This window comes from Aotus nancymaae, unplaced genomic scaffold (genome assembly GCF_030222135.1).
Source record: "Aotus nancymaae isolate 86718 unplaced genomic scaffold, 86718_ANA_hifiasm-v0.15.2.pri h1tg000001l, whole genome shotgun sequence".
Classification (NCBI taxonomy): Eukaryota; Metazoa; Chordata; class Mammalia; order Primates; family Aotidae; genus Aotus; species Aotus nancymaae.
In genome coordinates this window covers 2,516,194-2,539,802 of record NW_026988412.1, presented here as the reverse complement: position 1 = coordinate 2,539,802, position 23,609 = coordinate 2,516,194, and the positions used below count along the sequence as shown (strand labels likewise).

Sequence of the window (23,609 nt, the reverse complement as noted above, 5' to 3'; positions counted from 1 at the left end):
GCACTTATCCAGGTGTGAAAGAGCCAATCAGAATGATGAGCACCTGGGATTGGCAATGTCTGGGAGCTGTTAAAGCCTGGCGCTGAAAGACAGAACTACTTGGCATTACTGCAGCCCAGAAAAGCAAGGCCACACAGGTGCAGCTGCTGTCCCCCAGGGTCTGAGGCAGAAAAAGAAGGGCCACACCATCTTCTCTCCCTGCTGACCTGCTCCCCGTGTTCTTCCCACTGACAGCCTCTTGGGGAAGGCAGCCTGCAGGAACACGGAGCAGAGACAATGCCCTGGTGTACAGGGACAGCCAGAGCAAGAACAGCACCCCATCTCCCCAACAGCCTCCCGCCTCCCCAACGGCACCCGCCTCCCCAACGGCCTCCCCCGTCCCCAACGGCACCCGCCTCCCGAACGGCACCTGCCTCCCCAGTGGCACCCCCCTCCCCAACAGCACCCACCTCCCCAACGGCACCCCCTCCCCAATGGCCTCCTGCCTCCCCAACGGCACCCCCTCCAACGACCTCCCTCTTCCCCAACATCCTCCCTCCTCCCCAACAGTACCCACCTGCCCAACAGCCTCCTGCCTCCCCAACAGCACCCCGCCTCCCCAACAGCATCCCATCTCCCTTCTTTGAGACCATGGGTGTGATCCTGGGCATCTCCTTTGCTGCTGTTCTTACCTGGAGGCTTACCTGTGATTCCCCTAGAATTCACTTTCAGATTTCAGCCTCAAGATTCCCTCCATCTCTCTCTGGGCTCACACTACAGGCATCATGTTAAAGCATCTGTCTCCCTCTGACACTCTCCTCCCAAGACACACTAACTGCTGCCAAAACCAGCTGTTACTGAGGGTGTGCCACCAACAGGGCCGTGAGGTCATCGCTGTCTGCTCTCTACTCACGGTGTCTAGTGTGGAAACACTTGGCCAACTGAAAATGTTTACCAAACCACAGAACTCTATGAACTTCTTGTTCACAGCCACTCATTCCAGCAGGCAGGGACGGCCAGAGCCTACCTCCTTCCACGCACTGTGTGGCTGAGATGAGATTCCAGCCTTCTTTATGCCAAGTTTGCAGACCTCTGGCAAGCATGCACACAGCACTGCACACCCAACTCAGTACTTTCAAACCAGAACCAGATCCCAGGGAAAGTCACTGTCATTGAGTTATAATATACAAAAAATGAAATATATAAAAATCCAAATTTACCCAAGGAGTCTCAAGGGAGCCAATTGCTTAACCACTGTGTTTTTAATGGAATCTTCATGTGATGTACAAGGCCTGGATTTTTATCCGCAATAGCAGCTTAACTGATGCACTGGTCCAAACATAATGTTGTCGCTTGCTCATGTAAAAGCCAGGGAGCCCCTAACAGGGAAAGGAATGAGGATCCCTTTTATCAGCACTGCCTCAGGTCAGAAGTGCAGTGCCCCAGACTGTGTGACTGTTACGCAGGAGAATAAGGGGATTACATTACAGCAAGTTTTTTATTCCAACGCTATATCACAGCATGAAATAAAGTCTCAAACATGACAACAGGCTTTGATTTTTAATGAAATTCTCAGACACTCGTTTTCCAGACATACATCTGCCGCCGAAGGAAAATGCACATCTCCTCAGTTACTGACTCCCACCTGAGAGTAACATTGAATTCCTAGGGGTTGATGACCAGAAGCGAAGAGGAGCTCAAGCCTTCCCCACTCCGGCCTGGGACGCTGCAGGGAGAGACAGCCGACCTGGAGACTTCAGGGAGCCCAGAGCTCCTGGCAACAGCTGGACCTTTAAGCCACAGGCGTTCATACAGATTGCCCAGCCCGAGCTGAATGCCTGCAGGGGCAAAACCCACTCCCCATGATGCTGAGTGCTGGGCAGGCAGGCTCCACTCGCCACCACATTCTCAGGCCCGGCCTTGCTCTAAGTGTGTGTAAAGGCAGTATCTCACACACGCCTGTCCTTTGGAACCACACAACAAGGCTAAACTTCACAGGAGCCCTGCGATCTTAGAAAACAGTGAAGGTTAAGAAATCGTCCCACTTTTATGTTCTGAGAACACTGTAAAAATCCCCTCATATGATTTAGATACACGTCACGGCTGCCCCTCGCTGTTTACCTATGATAAGGTCAGACGCAGACCCTCCAAACTCCCATTCCTTGAGTCATAAGTGATGCACTGAACTTCCTGTCCCACTGATCAATTGGAAGAAAATGCTTGCTAACCACACTTTGGCAGAGCGTCTCTCCTTCTCAGCCAGTGTACAGCCCCTCCTGAGAACACTCCTCTGCTTTCAATCAGGCCACCTCCGCTCCTTCAAGCCGCTTTCCCCACCTGGTTCTTTCTGGCCTTGTTTGCTCCGCTTCACAAAAGAAACACCCTCTTTGCCTCACCCTTGTGATGCTGGCAGACCCTACAGTTGGAGTGGTGATCTCCTTCCCTGTGGCAATAGCCCTCCTCCCCTTGCAAGAATCTTTTCCAATGACGTCTCTCCTTACTAAGGCCGGGTTAGTTTCATTTGGTGTGTAACAGCAGTGATAGTGACAGTAGTCAGCCCCATCCCCATGACTGCACACACACACACACACCTGCCATGCCCATGCATTGCCTGCGTGATCTAATTCTGCACAGCATTACTATTACCAATGAGCCAGAAAGAGAGAGTGAATGGCAGAGAGAGAAACTAAGGCGCCAGGGCACGGGAAAGTCAATAAGGAAGTGCAGAAGCCATCCCAACTCTGTCTGAGCCAAAATCTCCTCACTCCTCTGGCCGTGCACAATCCATCGTTTCTTGAGTTTTGCAGAGTGTTCCTCAGTGTCACAACACCCCAACACCCTCCCCTGCAAGATCTCAGAGGTCTTTCCTCTGTGGGTGAATGACGAGCATCTACGATGCTTGTGAAAGATTCTGCTCAGTCTCCCAGAAGATCTGAGATTCCCAGATTCTGAGAATGAACTGGGCCAACAAACGAAGTCAAACAGTGTGCGGCTCCAAAGAGTTGAGAGGGTGTGACAGAGAACTTGTTCCAACGGTGGCCATGGCAGTCCTGTCCTGAAGCTCTTCTCCTAATGTGACTGATGCTCCTCCCACCCAAGGTGGGTCTACACTCTCACCCCTGAAAATGCAGGCTCTTGATGCCCCCCCAGAATGGACACAACCCTGTGTGACTTCTCAAATGAGCAAGACAACAAAAGGAGTCAGCAGCCACCAGTGTCTTCCTCCCTTTCGCCCTCCTCCTCCTCTTCTCCCAATCCCTCCTGTCTCCCTCTCTCTCCCACCCTCCTCCTCCCCTCCCCCCACTCCCTCCTCTTTGTCTCCCTCCCTCTCACTTTCCTCCTCCCCTGCCTTCCTCCCTCTCTTCATCTCTCTCTCTCCCGCTGTCTCCCTCTGCCTGCTCCTCCACCTCCCTTTCTATCTCTTCCATGCTTGCCCATGGAACCAGCCACCATGTTGTGAGGAAGCCCAGTCCACATGAAGAGGCTCATGTGGTGTCCCAGCTGAGAGCCAGCACCCTGCAGGCTTGTGGCTAGATGAGTCTTCAGAGATTCCAGTCTATGGCCTTCACAGCTTCCAGCTGAGGCCCATGGTGGAGCAAAAGCAACCCATCCCACTGTGCCATGTCTGAACTTCTGACCCAGAGAAACTGTGGGAGATAGTAAAATGATCACTGTAGCTGGAAGCCCCCACCCTTAGAGGTCATGTGTTATGCAGTAAAGAACAACCAATCCAGGTGGATATGGAGATGATATGCCAGTGGGTCAAAGCTCCACACCCTCCTTCTCCTGCCTCCTCACCTCTTCCTCTGCCCAGGCCGCCTGCCGGCTTCTCCTGCTCCACCTGTCTCTCCTGCTCACTCTCTCACGAAAGGCCCCACTGCTCAAGCTGGTAAAGTTGCTCTCTTGTTTCTGGTGCCAGCTCTTGTGGACCCATTTGCAGTCATCACTGCCAGGTGTTCCTGCTTCAGCTGTCTCTGCAAGGCCACAGATCCAGCAGCCAGGAGCCAGGTACGGCTTGGCCATCTATGAGAGACACGTCACTGGTGAGCTGAGGGCTCTGCTGGCCTCAGGAACTCTCACCTGCACACATCCTCTCTGGGGCTGTGCCCCTTCCTTGGCCCTGGCCATCCCATCAGAGCTTGGCCTGCTCTGCACTTCTGTCCCACCCTGAGTGCTCTTTTCTTACCCCTGGAAGTTCTCACTATAGACACGTTCACCCATTCTTGTAAACTCAAATAACCCTATTAGCCTGGTGACTCCCAGCTATAAATCCAGACCCATTTCTCCCCTCAGCTCCAGTTTGGATTTCCCAGGGGCCGCCCCATGCAGATGCCTCATGAACTTCACACACAGAAGGGCTCACATGCACTCTGGCTTCCTTCACTCACGGTAGGTCAAGGCAGGAAAGGCGGAAATCATGGTTCCTCCCTTTCCTCACCCCCAACAGCAATGTCAGTTTATGCAACCCCCAAAATGCATCTCATCCCCGGCCCCTTTGCTCCATTTTTTACTCCTGTCACCTTCCCTTACCACTGTGATCTCTCTTCAAGTGCTTCAGATAGCCCCCATCCATTCCTACCCACCACCACCCCTCCCGCCCCTGTCTCCTCCCACCGCAGCCCTCCAACCCATTTCCCACAGAGCAGGGTGCAGGGGGAGGTGCCCTTTAATGTGCATGCATTACATCATGCTGCACCTGCAACTTTTCTGTCGGTTCCCATTAGGTACAAACAGCATTCCTCCCTGTGCCTTGACACACGAGGCCAGGCATGACCTGTCTCCAGAGGCTCCTCCAGCCTCATCCTATCTGTGGTGGGATTACCTTCCCGCCATGGGGTCCTCCTTCTGCTCCTCGAACACTCCCAAATCTAGCCCATCTCAGGGCCTTTGCACTAGCTGTTCTCTGCCTACGATGATCTTTCCCTGTTTATCTTCAAGGACTCGGCTAAAAGCCCACTCTCGAGAGGGCTTCTGTTGGCAGTGCTGTCTACAGGCAGTCTTCCCTTTCTTACTTGCTACTCGCTCCTTCTTTACAATTCCTTTATCTATAAATGGGTCATGCAGGTTCTAGGTTCTGTTTGCTTCATAACATACAATGTGTCCCAAATTTCTTTATCATCTCTGTCTCTGTGTGTGTGTGTGTGTGTGTGTGTTCTGTTTTTAGCACCCAGGGCCATGACTCTTGTTTATTGCTGTATTTCACATGAAAAAGTACACATCTGGCAGTAAGTCAATGCCCAGTTAATATCTGTTGAACAAGCAGGTGAGTGAATGTGTGTATATCATGAGCAACACCAAGGACACTGCAGGATTTTCCTTTATAATCCTGAATCCCAGAAGATTAAAAAAAAAAAAAAAAAAAAAAAAAGATGCCAAGTGCTGTCATCAGTAATATTTCCTGTTTTATGTGACTCTCAGGGACATTGATAAACAGGACAAAAATTTAGAGACTTGTTAATCACAGGAAAAGGGCTGCCCCTTCTCCAGGGACTCAAGGGAGGAGGCGTCACTCTGACTTGTGCACTCTGTCTACAACCTTCTGATAAACAGCTGACAAATCAGATCAACTCAGATGGCTATCATCTTGTGCATTAGGAGTCTGAGTTGACAGCTGTCTTTATTCCTAGGAGAGATGGGCAAGAAGGAGCTGTCAGTATTTCCCACACTGGAGGCTGCCTCAAATAAAAGCACTCCTGGGTTAGAACTGCCATAGATGTTACTGCACTAACAGCAACCTGGTAACCTTTGTCACCAGGCTTCTGAGCTAACAACATCCTGGTTCACTGCTTCTACTGATGAACCTCAGGAAACCTAGGTGGTATTTTCTGTTTGTCCTGGACGAGGAGGCAAGCAGAGAAAGATAAATCAAAAGTTCTTTCTAAAACATTATCAGGTTCCCAAAATGATCCTTGGAAAAAAGGATATAGGCTTATCCGTCTTTAATTTTTAGAAATAAAATTCATGACAGACACAGGCTATTTTAGTGTTTTAGTTTTTTAGGGAATCAGATTGTTCTCCCAAAGAGTACCCTGTTCATTTATTTTAAAAACATCTTGAGCACCCATCTTGAGTCAAACACTAAACCAGAGCTCAAGAAACAGAAATGACCAAGACACAATCCTGATCTCCCAAGAATTTGCCGGCAAGTGAAGAAGGCAGAGAAATAAGCAAACAATTCCAAAATGGCAGGATAGGACTGTGATGGAGGTGTCCCCAGGCTTCACCAGATACCCATGATGGAGGAGTGAGTGAGGGCAGCAATAGAAGAGGCAGAGAGAGCTCCAGGGAGGACAGATGACTGGAGGAGCTTCATTCTGGGCAGAGGTCAAGAATGTCAGCGCTGGAAGGTGATGGGATTCAGCAGACTGGCCTACACTCTTTGTCCAAGTCTTAGCATCTAACATGATTAAATGCAGAGCTCTGCCCATAGGAAGCCAGGCAAGGGAATGGCTAGAGGTGGAAATATACCCTTTATAGGAACTCGGTAGCCATAGTGTACAGCACCTTCTCTTTGTAGAGCACTCAATGAAGACATGCTTTGATTTTGTTATGTTCCATCTTCCCAAAGACCTGGAAAGCTCTTTCCTTCACCACCACCCCCACCACCAAACGTCTTTTGGAAACAATCCTAGCCCAGGCCCAGGGCCAGGTGTTGAGGGCACAAAGATGAGGAAGATACCATCATGGCCCCTCATGTACAACAATCAAGCAGATGTTGAAGGCCAGGACTTCCTTTATCTCCTTAAACTCCCACTCCATGTGTAAAGTGAAACGGGAACCTTACAAATCATTGTCGGCTGAGTTCCTTCCCCAACTCTGTCTTTCCCTTCCTCCCTCCTGAATTCCACCCAATGGGCAGATTCACAGGGAACACACTTCCAGAAAGCAGAGAGCACAGGGCAGGGGAGTGGGCAAAAAACAGCAATGCTAAAACTTTCACCATGTTTGGTGGATGTCACAAACACTTAAAAAATGATTATACCGATTGTGAAAACATTGGAATATGGAATAAAGAATTTTTGTAATTGTTAAATATATAAAGCATACTCCAGACACCATGATACATCACCCCTAAATACTTGGCATGAGGATATTTTAAAAATTGACTCTGGTAGATGCAGGGCCATGTCTCCAGAAAAAATAACAATAATAATCTTGGACACAGAAAGAACATGTAGAAGGAATTAGATTTTTGGTGTAGAGCTAAGCAGTTTAAATATATCTATATATCTATATATATAGATATATATCCTTCAAGTTTTTACATAGAGAGTGAATTCCATGGAGTGGTTAATTGCAGCTCTATTTATTTATTATTTTATTTTATTTTATTTTCTGAGACAAGCTCTCATTTTGTCACCCAGGCTGGAGTACAGTGGTGTAATCATAACTCATTGCAGCCTCGAACTCCTGGGCTCAAGTGATTCTCCTGCCCCAGCCTCCCAAGTAGCGAGGACTACAGGTACACAACATTGCTCCCAGATAAGATTTTTTTTAGAGACAGGATCTGGTTATGTTGCCCAAGCTGGTTTGAGACCTCAAGAGATCCTCCTGCCTCAGCCTCTCAAATTGCTAAAATTATAGATGTGAGTCACTGTGTCTGGGCAATAGCAGTTACATTTAGATTGTCATTTATTTACTTACTCTCAATATAGAGTAGTTGCTGCTGCTGTCAAAGTAGAAGAAATGGTTCCGGAGAACCTTTCAGCCACTCTCAGTAAGTTGGTCCAGTGTGTGTCTCTTTCAGTTGTCTATTGCTGCATAACAAACCAACCCAATGCTTGTGGCTTAAATAACAATGTACTATTTCTCACAGTTCTATGGGTTCCCTAGGCAATTCTCTGGTACTCATCAGAGCTTGCTCCTGTGGCTGTCTTCAGCTGATGGCTGGGCTGGGCTGAGCTGGACAGCCCAGCATAGCCTTGCGCCCACATCTGGCTAGCTGCTGGCTGGGATGTCTGTCTTCCCACAGGCTGCACCAGACTTCCACCTGTCATGGAGGTCTCAGGCTCCAAGAGAGTGAGAATGGGCGTTCTTGAGACCAGAACTAGAATGTCATTATTCCAGTCTGCCGGTCAAAGCAATTCCCAGGGCTAATCCAAATTGGAGGGGTAGAAAAGCCGGCTTCACTTCTTGCTGGGAGGAGCAGCAACATCACGTTGCAGAGAGGTGTGGCCATAAGAGGCTTCGCTTGGGACCATTCCACTATAAGCATCTGTCACAGTGCCAGGCAAAGCACAAATGAACCTCAGGATGTGCAACACTTTGACCTCTGCTAAAAGTTGAAAGGAAGGCAGATATTCCCCAAGAGATTCTCTGATGCTCAAGGGGACAGGCTGCTACACGTAGGAGGGGCACCTGGCCCCAGTGTCAAAGCTGCACATTTGCTGTGTCTCATTAAGGTATTTCCTTCAAACTCCTGGGGAAATGACCATCAGCATGTCTCTCTATGACCTTCACTAGAAACACTTTTTTACTCAGAAATACAATTGCAAACAAGCGTGCATCCAGGGGGTAGAACCCCAGCGGGCATGTGTCAATGCGTCAGCCGCCAGTTCAGTGAACAGGACTATGAGAAAATGTGTTTTTCTGGTCTCACTTTCGGCTGAAGGTCAATTTCATTCCTATTCAAAGAGAGCATTGGGTCACCCAAGGTTCCTCCACACCCTGGCTGACCCAAAGAAACATGCTGTTCTTGGCAGACCAAAAACTCCTGTCTCTGCAGGACTGCTCTCTGGAATTCAGCATTTTCATGCTCCATCTCCAGACTGGAGCCACAAGGGAAATTGCTCAAGACACAGAGTTCTGATCAGCACAAAATATCCCCCTCCTAAGAAGGTGAGCACACCTGGAGAGGCTTGTACACCAGGTGAGAAGCAGTTTCAGTCCCACCTCTGTGCCCTTTCCCATCAACCAGCCCTACCTGAGCAGGGACACTAGCCCCACTTTCTAAACAAGCACACTGAATTCAAGAATATCCAAGCAAGTCACGAAGAGCAAGTGTCTCATTCATTTTGGTCCACCATCACCTGGCAAGGCTTCAATGCGCTCTGGCTGCAGGACCCCCCCCACCCCCCACCACACTGAGATCATTCCTGTGTATCCCCCACACATCCACCCTCATTCATTTCCCCTGTCCTCACAGACAAACCCAGGCTACATGGAACAGTCAGGGACCTTGTTTGCAAGCAACAGGGTCTGAAGCCGGTTAATGCAGGCCAAAAGGGAAATTTCAGTAGAAAGCTGTCCAAGAGCTCACAAAATCAATGCATAGTTTGACAGCCAGTCTTACATGCTCCTCTAATATCGTGCACCCCTAACGTGGCTGAGAGGTTCCAAGAAGCCTCTGCTGTTTAATGACATCTACACTGAGACCTGAGAGATAAATGAGACCCACCAGTGCGAGAGATCAGGAAGATCCAGCAGAGCCACTCCCTGCCAGTCTCCCTCAGTTCCCGTCAGCTCGTTTGCACCAAACTTCACTAGACTTTCAGACCTGACACCACCTAGGGATGTCCTAGCCTGGTCTAGGGGAAAAGAACACTCCTTTGGGAGTCAGGAGATGGAAATGTTTTTTCCTGCCCCAGGATCCAGGGAATGACACTTCTCAGCTATGGGCTTAGTTCCTTCCAGTTATGGAAGCACGTGGACTTCATGACTCTGAAGGTTCACTCAGTCTTATGTTCCATCTAGCAGCAGAGAATCCCAGCTTTTCTATGTTTACCTCCAGCTTTATATAATCGTGGCGTGTTTTGCAGAGTAGTCGCTGTGACTACTACTGCTTACTGAGCACATAGTCAACCTCAGGCTGTGTCCTAATGAAAGTATCACTGAGGTTCCTAAGCTTCACAGCAACCCTGAGCCAGAAGTTCCCGGACTCCTGTTTACCTGTCTCCCAAATGTCTCTGGGATTCTAAACTCTCATGGTACAAATTATCCCAAAGGGCCAATAAAATGGCTCCAATCCCCACTCCGCTCCCAGATGACAACCATATCTGGGTCCACAGGCCATTCAGCAGCCAGCGCAGAGTGTCCACCATGTTCTCTGTCCCCTCGGTGGCTGTTTCTTGTTAATTCTGCTATCCACAAACCGCCTGCCACTTATGCCTGTCTCAGGCACACCACACTCCACATCCTGAGCTCTCCCAGCTATTTGGATGTCAAGCCAGGGCTGGGATCTGTGCAGGGGGAGGGGTTCTTCTATCATGTATGTGGTCCCTTGGGCCCAAGGCAGCTCGGCCTTCATCCAGATGTCCCAAGGGTTCTTTTCTCAAGACCAATTCTTCTACCTCTGCCTTGACCAGACCTCGTCCACAGCACTGAGTTCAAATGTCATGCCATCTTCTCTAAGAGCCACCATGCTCAGCCACATTGCCCCTTCCTCCTCTGATTAAAAAACCAAAGTCTTAGCAGAACAAGTCACATAATCTGCAGGGCCCAGTGCAAAATGAAAATGCAGTTTCCCTTGTTCAAAGCTAACTAAAAATGTCAAGATGATGACCACGAAGCATTAACCTAGCATGGGGCCCTTCTGAGCCCGGTGCGTCTGCACATACCATGTGCTGGGAAGTTAGTCCTGGAGCCAGGCACCTGGGTGGCCATGCACGGGTGGTGAGGAGGATCTCATGAGCATGTCAGAGGCCAAAAGGTCCTGTGACACATGTGCAAGGAAGCCAAGATGCTCTATGTTTGTGCAACTTTCCATGGCTTTCTTCCACTCCACCCCTCCAAAGTGCTCAGCAAATGAGTTTAACAACTGAATGAAGGCAGGAAGGAAGAAACCTACAAGTTGGCAGGAGTCAGGACTGGTGCTTGGGTTTTCTGGCTTCTTCTTCATTCTTTCCACGCTTTGCAACTGCCAGTCCTGTGCTGTAGGAGTTGTTTGCCTTAAGGGAAAGGTATCATTTTTAGTTTATAACTAGGTCAGAGTAACCCAGAAACTTTTTCTACCCTTACTAGGGAGCTCGTGCCCCACCCTCTTGACTGACCTTCTCAAAATATTTTGCAAACATTCTCTCCCATTTCTAGACTTGTCTGTGTCAACTCAAGATTGGCAAATTACCCAGGAAATATAGGACCCAAACTCAGACGCTCAGATTTGAGGTCCCTGCTTGAAAATGAAAACTCAAGCACCTTCAAAAGAGTCATAAAGCAAAATCAGCCAGCTGTCCTTCCACCTCCATGGGGGAAGATATTTTTGGAAGGGTTTTGATAATTTCCCTACAATATTTTTGCCTGTGTCACTACAGGACTCTGTCCTAAGCCCAAGCAGAAGCCCTTGTGAGAAGCTGCAGGAGCAAAACTACACTGGTATAGAGGAAGCCACTCGCTGACAGACTCGTTTTGCAAACTAGTTGTATTAATTTTATTTATGTATTTATTCATTCATTTATTTATTTTTGAGATGGAGTCTCATTCTGTCGCCTGGCTGGAGTGCAATGGTGAGATCTCCAGTCACTGCAACCTTCGCCTTCTGGGTTCAAGCGATTCTCCAGCCTCAGCCTCCCAAGTAGCTGGGATTACAGGTGCCCACCACCACGCCCAGCTAATTTTTGTATTTTTAGTAGAGATGGGGTTCCACCATGTTGGCCAGGCTGGTCTTGAACTCCTGACCTCAGGTGATTTACCCTCCTCGGCCTCCTAAAGTGCTGGGATTAGAGGTGTGAGCCACTGTACTCAGTCCTTTTTTATTTTTGTCTGCACTATTCCTCTAAATAAACAACAATTAAGCTAACAGCAGTGAGAGGATAAAATCAACATAATCTTTTCTGTGTTCTTGTTGCATCCCGACCTTACAGGCACTGTCCACCCTGAATCATGCTGCTTCATCCACCCCTTACCCTTGCCAACTGAACACATTATATTCCAAGGTGAGATGCAATGTTGTAAATGGGTCCTAGAGTGACGAGTGGCTGGGCTCTGCAAGAGAAGCCCACACAGAGAGCTGTGCACAGGGTGGGGCCGGTGCTGGAGGAATTCTGGTTTTCATTAAGTTTAGGCAAAGTTAACCACATGGACGTATTCTTTTCTGCTAATTTCAGACATTCTGAGTGTTAAAGTGTGAACATCTTAGATGCATTACATATCTAGAAGCTGTTGGAAGAAGGAAGAAGGGATGAAATAGTCTGTAGTGGAAATCCAGTAGTGGATTCCTCAAAGGGCACGTGGCAATGCAATTATGTCAAAGCATGGCTGCTGGAGGCTGAGCTCTTTAAAGCAGTCCCACTAATCTTGCTGTGCCTATATGGATCCTCATCTGCCTTCTTTCCCTGCCCCAGCCCTGCCAGGTGTATTTTTGTAAATCTTGATTTTTTCATGTGAAGAAAGACCCTGTTAATTAGAATAGCAGCAGCAACAATTTTCAAACAATATGTCTTTTGATTATTCATCTATCAGAAAGAAGAGAAGTTGATATCTGGGATTAACTGAGAACAATTTAGGTTTGGGTTTTCCCCATAAAATGGAAGAATAGAGCTTCAGTTAAATAAACTATCATGGAATGGGAAAGGCCATGGTGGGTGCTATGTTCTGGCCCCCCAGACACCCCCTCATCCCCTGACAGACCATGATGGTGGCTGCCAAAGTCTCCCTGCTAAGCCCCTCTCTGGGAAATTCCCTTGGCCCAAAGACAGCCACATGGCCCAAGGCCCAACCCTCCACCTGAGTTCCATGTTGTCTTCCTTCTTACATGAATTTATTTTATTCATTCTTAAAAGAGTTTCCATGGTACAGTAAGACTACAAAAGTCCAGTGACAAGGCCCAGAGGTGGGGTGTAGAGGGGAGCAGAGGTGGAGAGAGAAAGAAATAAGAATGCAATAAACCAGTATGCCACACACATGGGATATTCAATAAATGTTTGTTGGGTTATTGATCTATTTATGGAAACACTTGTAAATACCTAAGGACTGATGATCCTGAAACAAAATACAGTCTTCCTCACACTTCTTCTGAACTTGAAGAATCTCACAGAATTCTGTAGCCATACTGGCAGCATATAACATGATTTCAATGCTGTTATTTCATGAGCTGTGTTTAAATCAGACTTTCTCAATCTTGACATGATTGACATTCAGGGCTTGGTAATTCTTTGTTGTGGGGCACTGTCCTGTGCATCAAAGTATTTTCTAAGTAATGCCCCTGACCTCTACCCACTCAATGCCAGTAGCACCCCCAGTCCCAGTGTGACCACTTGTCTCCAGACACTGTCAAATGTCCTCTGGGAGCAAAATGTTCCCCCTTGAGAACCACTGATTTAGAGCAGTGACCCAGAAGAACTAAATATTTATTCAAGGAAAGAACCCTGAATTATTTAATTATTTTGACTCTGCTCTGCAAGACCCCTTTTTTCTTTCTTTTCTCTTTTTTTTTTTTTTTGGACAGGGTGCCACTCTGTCACCCAGATTAGAAAGCAGTGTCATGATCTTGGCTTACAACAACCTCTGCCTCCCAGGCTCGAGTGATTTTCCTGCCTAAGCCTCCTGAGTAGTGGGATTACAGGCACATGCCACTAGCTAATTTTTATATTTTTAGTAGAGATGGGGTTTCTCCGTGTTGGCCAGCCTGGTCTTGAACTCCTGACCTCAAATGATCCACCAGCCTCGCCTCCCAAAGTGCTGGGATTACAGGCCTAAGCCACCGCGCCCGGCCTACAAGACCCTTTTTCAATAACAATTGGCCAGCCAGAAATAAGACCCCAGACTCCACAGTGATCTATTCCAGGCATTCTAGTTCTCCATTGTTGTTGTGACCTCCTCCCCCTAAAAAGCTAGAAGCCCCTCCCAAACAGCTTATTTGTTCCTGCATTCATTTAGCTGAACGCCTGTTGCACACCAGGCACTGCTCTAAGTAATGAGGATAAAGCTTCACACAAGCCGAGGCAAGCTGAGGCAAGCCCAGCCTCAAAGAACCTTCCCTCTAGTGGAGAGGAAGGGGACAGCACACAAGGAAGTGAATATACAAGTATTCAGTTGTGTATTCACAAGAGAAATGGGAAGTGAAGTGGGAAGTTCATGTGAAATGGAAGTGTACCCTGGCCCCCCTCACATGATGTGCAACATGGGTGTGGCTCATCTCTTTGGCCATCTCACCTGCTCTAACCCCATACAGGAAGGGGAGCATGCAGATGAGCAGGTGCAGGAGCCAAGGCGAGCACCAGCCACATGGTAGCTTCTAGGAGTGGGTGCCTGCAACTCCCAAAGCCCAAGTAGGCATGTGTTACAGTGTGTTCTTTTAGCTTTGCTATCTGCAGATGGCTTAAGTGTTAACCAGCTCAATGCCCTCTTGGTACCTAGGTCTTTGTCCAGCATCCAGGAAAAATTAGGTCGCACACAGACTTGAGGATGGTGAATGCAGGGGTTTTATTGTGTTGAGTGGTGGAGGTAGCTCTCAGTGGGATGAATGGGGAGCTGGAAAGGGGATGGAGTGGGAAGATAATCTTCCCCTGGAGCTTGGCAGTCCTGCCTTCAATCTCCTCTCCAACCACCCCCAGCTGAATCTCTTGGCATTCAGATGCTCCTTCTTTTCTCTCTGCCATGCCATTCTGCTGTTCTTCTGTTCTACTGCTCATTCCCTCTTCTGCTTCTGGAGCCTAGGGTCTGGGGTTTATATGGGTACAGGATAGGGAGCATGGCAAGCCAAAAGGCAACTTTGGGGCTTGAAAACAGAAATGCCAGTTCCCATCTAGGGCCAGGTGTTTCCAGGCTTGAGGGTGGGGTCTTTGCTGGGGAACCACCCTCTTCTACCCAGTATTTCCCTGTCTACTGTACTTATCACATGTAGAGAAACAAGGCACCTGGCTAGAGAGGGATGGGGAAGGTGTGAGCTGTTTTAGGTAGGAGGGTCAGGGAAGGTCTCTCAGATGAGGTGATATTTGAGCAGAGACTCGGATGAAAAGAGAAAGCCTGCCCTGTCAGTGTCAGCTGCAAAAACAGCTAACCCCTAACCCTGAGCCCTGGGAAAGGAGCAAACACAGCTTGCTCTGAGAACAGCAAACAAGGCACTGGAGCTGAATTGGGGTCAACAAGGGTACAAGGGGGAGATGAGGTGGGGAGATGGAGGGGTACATGCTATACAGTAACTTGGCTTTGATTCGATTTTGGCTGATAGTCAGAGTGAGAGAGAAGTCATAGGAGGGTTTGAGCAGAGGGGGACCGACAAGTCTCTAAAGAACAACTGTGGTTGCTATGTTGGAAATAAATAGTGAGGGAGTTGGGTAAGGGCAGGGGCAGGAAACTGTATCAGAGATGTGGCTAATTAGGATCAGCTGCATGGGGCCAAAATTCCCAAATAACTATGACTTCAGTAACACAGATGCTTCCCTCTCTAATGTAAACCAAGTACAGAGATAGACTGATCGAGGCTAGTAATGCAGACCTTAAATTTTCTTTTAGCCTGCCTCCCTACCATCCAACATTACTACCTCACAGTCCCAGAGGGCACTTCAGCTCCAGCCAGCATACCTGTATCCCAGCCAGCTGCTGTAAGGAAAGGCCAAAGAGGAACCCACTCTGTCCTTTTAAGTGTGTTTCCTGGAAGTTGTATAGGACACTTCTGCTTATTTCCTATTGGCCAGAGCTCCAGAGGAGGCTAGCAAATGCAGGTCTGCATTCTGAGCTACCATGTGCCCTCCCACTTCAAAATAATCAGGAGTTCTGTTCCTAAGGAAAAAGGGAGGATGAATTTGAGGGAAACCATTAGCCATCTTTACCTTGGAGGGGACCGCACCAGTCCAGGCAAGAGATGATGAAGGCTCTACCGGGATGGGGATAGTGGGGGTGGGAGTGAAAAAAGAAAAAAGCTTCTCTGAGGAATATGAGTCTTTTTAAATGTCAAGACCACAACAAGCATATTTTAAAAAATGGTAAACATTACTAATTATCAGGGAAATTCATATTAAAACTGCAATGAGATACCAGCTTACCTCTGCAAGAATAGCATTAAAAAGTCAAAAAACAATAGATGTTTGTGTGGATGTGAGTGAAAAGGGAATGCTTATATTCTGGGGGTGGGATGTAAATTGGTACAACCTCTATGGAAAACAGCATGGAGATTTCTTAAAGAACTAAAAGTAGATCTACCATTTGATCCAGCAATCTCACTCCTGTGCTACCTATCCAAAGCAAAATAAATCATTATATCAAAAAGACACCAGCACGTGTATGTTGACTGCAGCACAATTCACAATTGCAAAGATACGGAGCCAACCTAAGTGCCCATTGACCAACAAGTGGATAAAGAAAAGATGGAATGCATGTACCATGGAATATACTACTCAGCCATTAAAAGGAACAAAATAATGTCTTTTGCAGCAACTTGGATGGAGATGGAGGCCATAATTCTAAGTAAAGTAACTCAGGAATGGAAAAACCAAACACTACATGTTCTTACTTATAAGTGAGAGCTAAGTTGCAGGTACGCAGAGGCACACAGAGTGGTGTAATGAACATTGGAGACTCAGAAGTGGGACTGTGAGAGGGGGATGAGGGATAAAAAACTACATATTGGGTACAATGTACACTACTCAGGGGACAGGTGCACTGAAACCTCTGACTTCACCACTATACAATTCACATATGTAACCAAAAATCACTTGTACCCAAGAGCTATTGAAATTTTAAAGATTTTTTTTAAATAATAAGTTGAGGGGAAGGGAGTACATGGATCTCACTGTACTTTCTGCACAGTTTTGCTGTGAACCTAAAACTGCTCTATATAAAAGAATAAAGTCTATATAAAAGAATTTTAAAAATATAAATAAAAATAAAAAATAGAAATAAATAAACATCAGGCCCAGAGAGATATTAAATGATATATTAAATCACATACGACTTCTGCCTCAAACTATCAATTCATCTCTTGAAACTGCTGGCTATTGCCACAAGTAGCTATAATGTCTTATGTAGCTAATTAACATAATGCTTCACCAGACACTAACCCACGCCCTATAGCTTAACAACGTGTAGCCAATCAATCACTAACCAATGTTATTGCTGTTAAACCAATGAGAATTCCTGACAAACAACTCTGTACTGACCCACTCTTTGTCCCTATTTTCTGCCTTTGAAAATCCCCTTGTAAGTGCTGCTAACTAGAGTATATGTATTCAGGCCAAATTGAATCCATGCTCCCGGGCTGCAATCCTCAAGCTTGGCCTGCATCAAATCTCTACTTATATTAATTGTGCCCCAGCTTCTTCTTTTTAGATTGACAGTGGATATTTAGAAGTGGTCAAGTTCTGGAAATATTCAAGAGGCAGAGCTGACCTGTTTTGCTGATGGCTTAGGTATGGATGTGAGTGACAGAGGAGAGCCAGGAACCAAAATTGTATTCGGTTTCTATAGCTGCACAACAAATTACCACAAACCAGTGGCTTGAACCAACACAGATTTAGTAAACAGCCCTCTAGAAGTCTGGTGCAGGTCTCACTGGGCTGAATTCTTTGGGCTCTAGAGGAGAATCCTTGGCTTGCCACTTCCAATTCTAGAGGCTGCCTGCATTCCTTGGCTCATGGCCACCTAACTCCAGCCTCTACTTCTGCAGTCACCTCCCCTTCTCTGACTCTGACCTTTCTGCCTTCCTCCTATTAGAACATCAGGCTCACCTGATGGGCAAGCCAGAATCATCGCCCCATCGCAAGAGCCTCAACTGAACCACACGAGAGGTCCCGTTTGCCATATAAGGTCACATAGTCACAGGTCCCTTGGATTAGGACATGGTCATCATTAGGGAGGGTTATTCTGCCACTGCAGAAGTTTTAGCGAAATAACCAGGAGACTAGACTTGTCATTTAGTAAGATGGAGAAGGTTTGTGGGGAGGGGTCAAGAGTCAAGCCCTGGTTTTGGCAGTGTTGATTTGGGACATCTTACCAGACGCCCAATGAAGAGAAGTGGAGCTGGTGGTGGGAGGTTAAACCTGAAATTCAGGGATCTGAGCAGGAAATGTAAGTTGCAGGGACAGCGACGATTGGATAGGATGTGTGAACCCAGGACGGGCTCTGTTTATATTGTGCATGGAAAGAAAGAGGTATGGGAACTGAACTCTGAATGCCAGTGCTTAGAAGACTGGGCCATGAGGAAAAACCAGCACAGGAGACTGAGAAGGAGCTTCTGATGGGGAGAGAGAGACCCAGAGTGTTTCTTGCTCCTTTTATGAATTACACTGAGAACAGTAAGAAACAGGACTTCCTCTCTGGCATTTGCCCAACACCCCTGCCACCACACCCCCTGCTCAGGAAGAAATGCAGTAGGTTGAGGCAGCGGAAACAGGACAGAGGGCAGCTGGGAGGTTGAATCCATCTTAGGAGCCAGCAGGGGTAGCAAGGTCCTTTCGGACTGACAGCTCCTGCCTTTTAGGTGGGGGCAGCAACTTCCCTGGCACCAAGTCCCATCCTTCCCTGCAAAATAGCTCTTTCTGTTGGATGTTACCTTTCCTGCAACAGTGGATCTATCTCAGCTGTGCAGCTTTGAAAAATGCTAATGCTTGGGAACCACCGAATGAATTTTGGATTTAATTAATCTAGGGTGAGGCCCAGACAGAACAAGCTTGAATGGCTCTCCTGCTGATTCCAGCATGCAGCCTGCTCTCCAGCTACAGCAACCCTCCATTCACTGCAGTCCCTGCAGGAGGCTGTTTTGCTAGCTGATACCTCAGATAAAGTCCTTTGTGTTTTAACTGTTCTTATGAAGTCCTGGTGAGGATGTGGAAGAACAAGAGCTCTTATGCTGTGTTGGTGGGATGTAAGATGGTACAAGTGCTTTGGAAAACTGGCCGTACACTTTGCCACAAGACAGCACTTCTACTCCTAGATACTTACCCAGGGGAAATAAAGGTCAGGTGTGGTGGCTCGCATCTGTAATCCCAGCACTTTCTGAGGCCAAGGCAGGTGGATCATTTGAGGTCAGGAGTTCGAGACCAGCTTGGTCAATATGGCAAAATCCCATCTCTAATAAAAATATAAAAATTAGTTGGGCATGATGATGGGCACCTGTAATCCCAGCTACTGGGGAGACTGAGACAGGAGAATTGCTTGAATACAGGAGGGCAAGGTTGCAGTGAGCCAAGATCATTCCACTGCACTCCAGCCTGGGCGACAGACTGAGATTCCGTTTCAAAGAAAAGAAAAGGGAAATACAAAGATAACATCGCAAAAGGCTTCTAGACAAATAACCCCTAGAAGCTCTATTTGTCATAACCCAAAACTGGAAACAGCCCAGAGGTAAATAAATATAGAGATTGTGGAACAGTCAAACATGGAGCACTACTCAGTGATGAAAAGGGACAGACCATCAATGCGTCATACATGGATGAGTCTTGAAGATGTTGTATTGAACAAAAGAAACCAAGTGCAAAGGACCACATACAAGTGCAATTCCACTCATGGGAAGCTCTAGAAGAGGCATACCCAATCCACAGTGACAGATGCAGGCTGTCTATCAAGGAAGAAAATGGTCCCTCAATATCCATTTCCTCCTTCTTCCCCAATATTCCTCTGAGCACATGGCCACTCAGCATAAAAGCCACATTCCTCAGCATCCTTTGCAGCTGTGGAGAGCCACGTGTCTAATTTCCAGCCAGCAGGAAGAAGTGTACAACTTCTTGGTCTTGTCCTTAAAAAGAAGAGTTAACGATTTTGCTGTCCGAGTGATGGTGAGGACGTTTCCAGCCACCAAGATTGCTGATGGCGAAAAAGAAGAGTTGTCTCCCATTTCCTTCCCTTCTTGGACAGAATATACAATCTTGATTGAGTCAAGAAGATACAGAATAGGACAAAAAAGTACCAGACACCGTGGACCATACAACCTGGACTTGCTAAACCTGCACTATTACATGGAGAGAATGCAAGTTATTTCTCATGAAACTTGTCTTACTTGGGGTCACTATCACAGCAGACAAATCTAGGTCATAACCACTTCAGGTTCAGGGGATGAAGGGCGTAGAAAGCACAGGTTCTCAGGAGGTTATCAAATGCAATTCCTTATGTCAGAGGACAAGAAGAATTGGCAAACAAGCTGTGGGGAAGGAACAGAGCCTCCCTGTCCACCAGGGCAGCCACTGGAAACCCAGGGCTTGGCATATCCCACATGTAAGAGAAACACACAGTGTCCTCCCTCCCGAGCCAGGCCTCTCTTGCACCCTGATGACAGCAGCAGCCGTACTGCTCTCAGGACCAAGGAAACTGTCCCACAGCTGCTGGGAGGTACTCTCAGTATCAGCCAAAACTCTCAGCTGTCAGCTCTCCCCAGGAGCCACCTCAGCCCAGCTGAGTCCACATGGAGCCTTGTCCCTCCTGGGAGCAGCTGCACCCAGTACTGATCTGCCTGCAGGGTGGAGGTCTTCCCCTGAGCTGACCTGCTCTGAAGAGCCATTATAGCCTGACTGGTCCCCAGGAGCTGGCTGAGGCCTCTGTGGAAACACCTGCAGCCTTGCTTCCCCTACCTGAACCTCCTGCACTCCAGTCTCAACAGAGCTGCTCCCCCTATGGAACCAGCCAGTGACAGGCAGACAGCTATGTGTAGAACACAAGAAGCGCTTGTAAACATTCTCTCCACACATACCCACAAGACCCCACAGACCACTGCTGCTGAGGTCAACAGGGAGTTCTACCAGTTTTTAAAAATTAGATGAGGTGGGCTGCAGTGGCTCACGCCTGTAATCCCAGCACTTTGGTAAGTCAAGGTGGGCAGATTGCCTGAGGTTGGGAGTTTGAGACCAGCCAGTCATGACAAAACCTACTTCTGTCTCTACTAAAAATACAAAAATTAGCTGGTTGTGGTGGTGGGTGCCTGTAATCCCAGCTACTTGGGAGACAGAAGGAGGAGAATCACTTGAACCTGGGAGGTGGAGGTCACAGTGAGCTGAGAACACACCACTGCACTCCAGCCTGGGTGACAGAGCGAGACTCCTTCTTAAAAATAAAATAATAAAAATAATAAATAATGAATTTTAAAATTAGATGAAAAATAATTTTAAAAATTAGATGAAATGAGGAAGAGCCAGTGTCCTGGGTTGGATGTCATCCATATACCAGATGAGGCACAAGGGGCACGTCACAAACTTACCCATCATCTTTGCCTAAGTTACAAGAGGGCTGTAAAGAGAGCTGGGTAGAGCCCCAGGCACGCAAAGGAGGCTGCAGGCTGGGAAAGCTTGAGGGGAGACCCTTAACCAGGGCCACAGGGGAGGATCTGGGGGAGGAGCCACCTCTGGTGGGGATGGCTTAGATGGCTACAACTTCCTGAATGACAGAAACACCCTTGTTTTCCCAGATGGTCTCAAGAAGATATCATTTCTCAACACTGCTGTAGCAAGGAATTTTTTCTGGGAATTAAGCAGTGCAGGGCAAGGAAAGAGGCAGCCACAGGAGGCCACAGGATCCCAGCAGAAGCCTAGGGATTCCAGTGTCACATGCATCTGGAAGGGCGAGGACCTCAAAGCTCTATACCACTCTGGTGCTGGCCACCATCCGAAGGTCTCACCAGCAGCTTGCTGGTGAACAGGGCTCATGGGAGGCTCAGTGTCTGCATAACACAGACTGCAGTGGGAACAGAGGGACACTACACTGGCAGCAGCTTCTGGGCCTCAGTGGGCCCCTGGAGATTAGGTTTCTCCCTTTTGGCAGAAGAGCAAAGTGGCTGTCTCAAGCTGCAGGTCAAAGAGTTCTATGTAATTGCCCACTTCTTACATTTAAGAACTCAAGGGAAAAACAAATTCTGCTCTAATTGGCAGTCGGACCTTGAACTGCCTGATGTTCATAGTTCCCAAGCCTGAGCCACTGCTGGGCAGCAGGGGTGGTGGTCAGGACAGGCTGGACCTGAGCAAAGGAGAGCCATGCCACACCAGGACCTGCCAAACATCTCTGCACCTGTCCATCACCATATCCTACCTAGACGATGCTTGAGAGTGATAACTGTCACCTTACTGCAGCTTCCTGGATCTTCAGGCAAGTTTTTCTCTGGCCAACTGTAACCTGGAGCCATGCAAGGAAGGGGTTCAGGTCACAGTTTGACCAGGTCAACAGGCATCATCCAGCCAGAGGCCTGAGGTGTAGCTGGCTGGTTCTTCAGGCATGTGCAGCCCCTCCCTGGAGCCCTGCTCCAACAAAGAGCATGACCTGCTCCTCACAGTGCCCCAACCTCACCTCTCAGACTCGATTTCCTCAAATCTGTACAATGGAGACAGTCATAAAACCCACTTGACAGGACCATTGTGAAGATCTTCCAAAACTACAAAGCCATACCCATATGGAAGCAGTCATTGCTATTTAAGATGAGAAAAGGAGCAATTAACTCAGAATCTTGAAGAACAATGTTCAGTTTGGAGCACCAGTTTGCTTTTTCCTCCCGTCCAAAAAACTCCACAATTTCAAAGCTGCTGCCAATCATGAATCCTGACAGTGCATAATGATAATTTTGTTTTACAGAAGTTATTTAAAATAAAATATCTGATCTAATTTCCAAATTACAGGGCTTGTTCCTAAGCAACAGCCCAGGCTTTAAGAAATACATACAAAAACAGAGAGAATCCAGGGCTATGTTTTAGCAGCAGCTGTGCTGGGTGAGGGTAAGCCATGGCCAAAGGTGTCTGCCTTTCCCTCACCATTGCCCTCTGCATTGGGGATCTTAAGAATAAAGTGGCCTTCCTTTCTTCTTTGTGGAAGCAGTTGACGCCGGTCGCATTGGCCTGGTGGGCCATTGGCTTCTACCTGAGTCCCTGGCTGCCCTGTTGCTCTCAGCCATTGGTCCTGCTTCAAACCCCCAAGGTTCGTGCACCACATTCTTATTCAGGGCTGGGAGTGCATCTCTGCAGGTCCCTGTACCTACAAAGTGCAGGTGGCTGACTTCTGGCTTGTTGGGGCCCCTGCTCTACACACCTGTGGGCTGAACTGCCCTCCTGAGACCTCTTGGTTTTCATGGGCCATGGTACCACCGAGGCATTTCTCAAGGCTTTAGAACCCCACCTCTTCCTCTTGCCTGTAGTTGCCCAGCAGGCTCCCATTTAGTCCTTGCCCATCCCTTCTTTGTGGGCCCGGACCTATCTCTTCAGTCTTCTTCCTTCATGGTACAGCTCATAACACATGGAGTCAACCAGAACCCCCACTGCGGCTTGCTGTTGCTGTGGTTAACAGTGGGTTCTATCAGTTTTTAAAAGTTAGATAAAATGAGGAAGGCTCAGTGTCCCTGGTTTGGATGGATACCATCTCTTTTGTTGCCCTGCTACCTACACAGATGTCTTTATTTGCCATCTGCTAAAAAGATGAGGTCCTTGAGAGCTGAAACGACTACCCTAGCTGAAGAATTGTATTTGGTAAAGTGAGATGCTCTTCTTGGCTCCAAAGTGCATATTGTATTCATTCTTTGTTGCCACAACCCAATGTTTGAGATGGAGAGAATTTCTCCAACAAGCATAATTTGTGGAACTCAGTCTGCTTTTGCATGGCTGTACCCTATTCTCAACAGTCCAGCACACACAAGTCAAGGTTATAATAAAACTTCACCAAGTGTGATGGCTGTTTTGTGTGTCAACTGGACTGGGTCATGGGGAGTTTCTGGTGTATTTGTGAGGCTGTTTCCAGGAGAGACCAGCATCTGAATTGGTGGACTGAGAAAAGCAGATGGCTTTCCCCAGTGTGGA

General features: G+C 47.7%; 1 long non-coding RNA gene across 1 annotated transcript in view; it reads right to left on the bottom strand.

Moving 5' to 3' along the window:
* Nucleotides 1-4,584: 4,584 nt before the first annotated feature.
* LOC135274215 (uncharacterized) overlaps nt 4,585-23,609 on the bottom strand; it is a 34,533-nt gene continuing 15,508 nt past the window's right edge. The window contains exons 3-4 of the long non-coding RNA XR_010341997.1: nt 18,793-18,921; nt 4,585-10,865 (exon numbers count right to left, since the gene is read on the bottom strand). This is a non-coding gene — a long non-coding RNA (uncharacterized LOC135274215). The remainder of the gene's footprint in view (nt 10,866-18,792; nt 18,922-23,609) is intronic.